This window comes from Magnolia sinica, chromosome 12 (assembly GCF_029962835.1).
Source record: "Magnolia sinica isolate HGM2019 chromosome 12, MsV1, whole genome shotgun sequence".
NCBI lineage: Eukaryota > Viridiplantae > Streptophyta > Magnoliopsida > Magnoliales > Magnoliaceae > Magnolia > Magnolia sinica.
In genome coordinates, this window is record NC_080584.1 from 38,798,177 (window position 1) to 38,805,368 (window position 7,192).

Here is a 7,192-nt window from a genome sequence, read left to right on the forward strand (position 1 = left end):
AAAAACATCTCAATAAACTAAAAGATTCACCTCTTAGCCCTAGCTAAGAGGTTTAGATAACCATAGGCTGATTAAGACTAAAACTCTTAAACAAAACATGAAAAATAAATTAAGGAAGAAGAAAAACTCTTGGGAGGCTACTCCACCCATTTTCTTTGCTTGTGGAACCCTAATTCATGTGTAGAATTTCTTAAAGAACCCATATTTATAAGCTTTCCCAAATCATCTTTGAAAATTGCCTCAAATTTACACAATTTGCATAATGCCTTCGATGACATCGATCAGCCTTCGATGTCATTGAAGGTGAACTCCCAGATTGAATTAAATTCAGAAGTCGTGCCCTTTCATACTGTGTAAGTTATCGATGCCATCGAAGACACCGTCGATTGCATCGAAGGGCCTTCGATGACTTGAAAAACATCTAGAAATTGTCCAGCTAGTTGCTCCATAAATCCTTAAAATTCTCGTTGCCATCGAACATGTTTTGATGCAAGCAAACTAATCTTTGATTGATCGAATTGGTCTTCGATGAATCGATAAACGAACTTCAAATCCACCTAGAAATCACAATACAACTGAACTCTACAAGATGAAGAGAGAATCATCATAAGTACTCCAACGTCATTCGAAAATCATATGTACTTTACAAGATGGCTAGAAAATCGATAAACGAACTTCAATCATATCCAAAAATCATATCGAACTCTGCATAATGACCTAAAAATTAACAAGTTTATACGAATATAATTAACATGGCCACAAAGGCGCCAATATTCTATTAAAGTCGCGAATGGAAAATATGCAATCCAAGCCATGTAGGGCAAGTACGCGATCCAAGCCATGTAAGGAAAATAGGCGATCAAAGCCGTGTAAGTCCAATATGTAGTCCATGCCATGTAAAGCAAATATGCGATTCAAGCCAAGTAGGGCAAGTGTGGACTATAAGATGGTAAGTCCACAACAAGTTCCATTCATTCTATCACATAATAACAAGTGGTAAACATATACTTAATTAACAGATTGTATAGCTAGAGATAGCATGTGACCATTAAATCATTTATGCTTGTTAAAATTAAAGAGACATGTCTATTATCTAACACATGAATCAATTGTGCAACAGATTAGCATATTCACATAGTGAGATAAGTAACTCAATCAAGTAACTTAGTCTCATGCTCGTCCATTTTCAGATTTTCAAATTGGACTGTCAAGAGCTGCAACTTTGAGTGTTTTACTGTGCTACCTCCTTCATGGGTGGTTTTCAATAAATCTCATACTTCTTTTGAAGTTTTACTGAAATGGAGAGCTAGCGATGTCCTTAAGGGGGTGCCAAATAATCAAAATAAATGAGGAATATATAAATATTACAAAAATATCAATCGCTTGAGTATTAAAACCTTAATTCCAAATAATTTGTAGGACAACCTTCACTTAAAATATTAAGCTGGACAATCTTATTTCGCGAATGTCTTTAAAATTAATCTTTCAAATTAACAAGAGTATATAAAAGGATTACAACATTCACCACAAGAATCAATGTTGAGGGTCAAATATTGCATATTAAACCCCAGTTATTACCTAATTTTACAAACATGATAATGTTTAATGTCTTATTTTAATCGAGTTTAGGTTGCAAGGTGAATTTAGGAGCCTGGATTGAAAACAAGGTACTAAAAGCATGGATTTAATGCTCAAGAATCACCAAGGCAAGGGACAGATCCTAGGAGATTGAGATTGAATAATTTACACACTAAAGATCCGAGAAAATCAAGTGATTAGAGTTAAAGGGGCCTGAAAGTCGTCCTAAATGCAAGATCACAGGGTTCCCACCATCCGTTTGGCTTGAAACTCTATATCTGCCCTGAGGACCCTAAATTAACTGTGCACGTCGAAATTCAGCCCTTGGATCCCTGTGGAAGTGTCCCAACGGTCAGATCAGCTCATGAATCATCGATCTTGGGCCCACCTGATATCTAGATATGCTTCAATTTTGGTATAAACCCCTTAAATAAGGTGAAAAAATGGATGAATGAAGTGGATTTCTCATAAACATCACAGTGGACCCCACTTAGGGTGATACATGTGCACCACAGGTGCACAGCCGCATCGCACCGGACGGTCAGCCTGGTTAAAGACGGGCTGACCCGACTCTTCCCACGTAAAGAGTCCAAAGGGCGGACGCTGTCCGACTGGTGCATCATAATGGGCCACCATCACGGTTTCATTAGATGATCGGGACCGTCCATTCACCCTAGGGGGTGGCCACGACCCCAACCATGCTTTCCTTTTGGTCCCATGCACACGTACACACGTAAATCGCCCGAAAATGTAGGATGAATGGTGGAAAGATTTGATACAGTGGACCACACCAAAACTTGATCAAAACCACTCCTTTTCGATCAAAATTTTGCTAGGAATCCAATTAATGGGGTGGATTTCTTTGAAAACATCACTATGGGGCCCATCGAGCATCTCAGTGCAAGATTTTTCACACCTTATGCACGTCTTATTTTTTTGAACATTGCAGGGCGTTGTACAGCCCAAATGATGGTCGAATCTTTGATCTGAACCATCCAACAGCTCAGGAAGGGGATCTTTACCCCAATCATGGAGCTAAATCAAATCGGGGGACAGTCTTTTGGCTGAAATTTCCACTCAAATGCAACCAGCTTTGCATTTTTGTTGTGTACGTGTGTTGTGCTGCGAAAGGAGTTCCCAGCCACCGACTCCAAGCTTTCCACTGACTCTCCTTGTTGCCTATTAAAGGAGAGAAGAGAGAGAGCATGAAAATTATCCTTAGATGTGGATCCAAGGAGGGACGTGGATGAGAGAGAGAGATTGATCTTTGGACATGAGCAATCGTGGAGGCATGGAGCAGGCCAGCAATGAGAGTTTTCCTTTTTCCTTTCTCCTTAGTTGTTTCCTCTTTTAATTTTTCTAGCCAAATCATGTCTATGAGTGGCTAAACCTCTTAGCTAGGGCTAAGAGGTGAAGCTTGTAGTGTGATTGGGATGTTTGCTTTGTTTTGATTTATGTTCTGTTGAACTCTCTTGGATTAATATACTTTTACTTTTTAATGGTTTGTTGTGACTTAAATTACAATGGATCTGCGATAGCTTTAGGTATGTTCTTTCTATTATTCAGATTGTGAAATTAGTAAGTCTCGTTGTTCACCATTGTCCCTTGGGCATGGTAGGGTGACGGAATCCTTCTAACATTCATAACTCTCTCAGATTAGATGTGGATTAGTTAAATTCTGTTGTTTGCTTTGTCTCATGGGCATGGTTTTGTGATGGTATCAATTCTAATTCTCATACCTCTCATCTCTTGAAAGCTAGATTAAAGGAAGTTCAGGATTGGTTTTTAATGAAATATCTTCTAACTGGATGAAGATAGGACTCTAATTCCAGTTGTGTTCTTGAATCAAGCATAGATCTCCCTAATCTCTACAAGTGGATCCTTGGAAACCCTAGTTTCCCACCTTTGAATTTTACAAGTTTTAGTTTAATAATTCATCATTATTCTCTTAAATTCTTCTAATTTAGTTACATATTCTTCTAGTTAATTTCATGAAAATTATGGACTAAAACTTGTAAAATTCAAAGGTGGGAAGCTAGGGTTTCTAAGGATCCACTTGTAGAGATCAGGGAGATCTATGCTTGATTAAAGAACACAGCTGGAATCAGAGTCCTATCTTCATCCAGTTGGAAGATATTTCATTAAAACCAATCCTGGACTTCCTTTTATCTAGCTTTCAAGAGATGAGATGTATGAGAATTAAAATTGATTTCATCACAAAACCATGCCCATGGGACAAAGCAAACAACAAAATTTAACCAATCTACATCCAATCTGAGAGATTTATGAACGTTAGGAAGGATTCCGTCACCTTACCATGCCCATGGGACGATGGTCATGAACAACGGGACTTACTAGTTTCACAATCTCAATAATGTAAAGAACATACTTAAAGCTATTGTAGATCCATTGTAATTTAAGTCACAATAAACCATTAAAAACTAAAAGTATATCATATAATCAAACTAGAATTCAAGAGAGTTCAACAGAACATAAATCAAAACAAAGCAAACATCCCAATCACAGTACAAGCTTCACCTCTTAGCCCTAGCTAAGAGGTTTAGCTGCTTATAGACATGATTAGGCTAGAAAAATCAAAAGAGGAAACAACTAAGGAGAAAGGAAAAGGAAAACTCTCATTTTCGGCCTGCTCCACAGCTCCACAGCTGTTCACATCCAAAGATCAATCTCTCTCTCTCTCTCTCATCCACATCCCTCCTTGGATCCACGTCTAAGGATGATTTTCATGCTCTCTCTTCTCTCCTTTAATAGGCAGCATGGAGAGTCGGTGGAAAGCTTGGAGTCGGTGGTTGGGAACTCCTTTCGCAGCACAAAGAGCATACGTAGCAAAAATGTAAAGCTGGTAGCATTTGAATGGATTTTTCAGCCAAAAGACCGTCCCTCGATCTGATTTGGCTCCATGGTTGGGGTAAAGACCCCCTTCCCGAGCTGTTGGACGGTTCACATCAAAGATCCGACCATCATCTGGGCCAAACGATGCCCCACAATGTCTGGGAAACCTGGACGTGCGTAAGGTGAGAAAAATCCTATGCTAAGATGCTCGGTGGGCCCCACGGTGATGTTTTTGGAGAAATCCACCCTGTTCATTGGATTCCTGGTAAAATTTTGGATGAAAATGAGTGGTTTTGGTTGAGTTTTGGTGCGGTCCACTGTATCAAATCTTCCTGCTATTCATCCTACATTTTTCGGAGATCCACGTGTGTACGTGTGCATGGGGCCAAAAGGAAAGTATGGCTGGGGTTGTGGTCACCCCCCAGGGTGAATGGATGGTCCCAATCATCTAATAGAACCATGATGGTGGCCCACTATGATGCATCGGTCGGACAGTGTCTACCCGCTGGACGCTTTACATGGGAAGAGCTGGGTTAGCCCGTCTTTAACTAGGTTGACCGTCTGGTGTGGTGCACACACATCACCCAAGGTGAGGTCAACTGTAATGTTTACGAGAAATCCGCTTTGTTCATCCATTTTGCCACCTCATTTAAGGGGTTTATACCAAAATTGAAGCATATCCAGATATCAGGTGGGCCCCAGATCGATGATTCATGGGCTGATCTGACCGTTGGGCCACTTCCACAGGGATCGAAGGGCTGAATTTCGACGTGCATGGTTAATTTAGGGTCCTCAGGCAGATATAGAGTTTCGAACCAAATAGATGGTGGGAACCCTATGATCTTGCATTCAGGGCGACTTTCATGCCCCTTTAACTCCAATCACTTGATTTTCTTGGATCTTTGGCGTGCAAATTCTTCGATCTCGGTCTCCTAGGATCCATCCTTTGCCTTGGTGATTCTTGAGTATTAAATCCATGCTTTTAGTATCCTTTTTTCACTCCAATCTCCTAAATTAACCTTGCAACATAAACACGATTAAAATAGGACGTTAAACATTATCATGTTCGTAAAATCAGGTAATAACTGGGGTCTAATATGTAATATTTGGCCCTCAATAATGAAATAATAAATAACATCCAATCACCAAAATGAATAAAGCATTCACCACATGACACAAGGAGTTATAGTGGTTTGGTACTTAAAACAACCACACCTACTCCACTCCTAAAATTACTACCCTCGTAATTTTGGCTTTAACTATAAAAAGGTTTTCACTGGGTCACCTTAACAACCTGATATAGTTCTTTGCGATTTTCATGGGCTATCACAATAAAAACCTTACTGAGATTTTCAGAGGTTATCTCAGAATAACCTAAAAAGAATTTTAAAAAGTATACTTATCTTCAAATGTAGAAGATGTGGAAGAAGCTTGTAGTGGAAGGACCTCTTTCTTGAACGTAGATGTCGCATTGTTCAATCAGACAAAAAGAGTCTAGGGTTCTATAGATTTTAATAATGGAAAACCCAAATACTAGATTCAATTCTCTTAGTTCTCAAAGAAGAGTATAGTTTACTCTCTTAGATTAAGTCTAAAATGATCTTGAGAAAAAAGGGAATTAAATAAGCTATTAAATTAAAATGTATAAATACTAAAAGATAGCTTGCCGAGGACTTAAGGTTCTCTCTCTCTCTCTCTCTCTCTCTCTCTCTCTCTCTCTCTCTCTTGCAGAAGGATTAAGTAAATTTTCGTTGTAATTTGGAATGAGAGAGTCTTAATTTATAGGCAAAAAGTTAGAACTTCGGCTATCCTAAGATAGGCATTGATTAGCCCTAGTTCACCAGATTCTGATCAATGGATTTTAGATCATGCGGGATAAGATTATCCAAAATTCAGCTGGCTCAAGGTCAAAATCGACTTGCTGAAAATCACAATTCGGCAGGGAAAATTTTCGTAAATTCCAAAAGATTGCATTGCTGGAAATTCACCCGAACTTTCTCGAGCTAGCTGAATGTCAAGCTTAGGCTAGCTGAACCAGAACTTATGCTAGCCGAATTTTTAACAGAAGTTGTTATTTAGCTTGAGCTTGAAGTTGGGTTGGCCGAGGAAGTTAGGCTGGCCGAATTCCAAAGCAAAAAATACTTATAAAAATCCAAAATATAGAATTTTTGAAAGCACCTATTCCTAAGGTCTTTCTAGGGTTATACCACCTGTGTTATGACAAATATCTGAGTCACCTTGTCTTGAATTTAGTCTTGAACTTTTACTTGAATACTGGCGACGATTTCTTTGAGAAGATGTGCTGATCTTGTCTTAATTATAAGTTGATCTTGACTTGATCTTGCGCTGCTCAAAGGCGATCTTGAGTTGATCTTCAGGCATGTAGAATTGTTGTGAATCCATACTTGAGAATTGATCTTAAATTGCTTTTGTCTTACAAAAATTGACAATCTATGTGTGCTAAACATAATAGCACTTACAATCTCCCCCCTTGTTAATTTCGTGACAAAACATAACACAATACTGCAACCATTAACAAGATCAACCATACACAGCCTTTAATAACATTGAAGAAGGTTATGTGAGCATCCTTGTAATCTTTGTAGCTCACAGCTGATGATGCTCAACTGACACTCTCTCTGAGAAATACACATAAGCATTCTAGCATTCCATTCTTTAAAGTAAAATATTCATTCATTTCTTTATGTCAATTCAACCCTCAGTATATAACCATATGTACCACTATTTTCTCCCCCTTTTT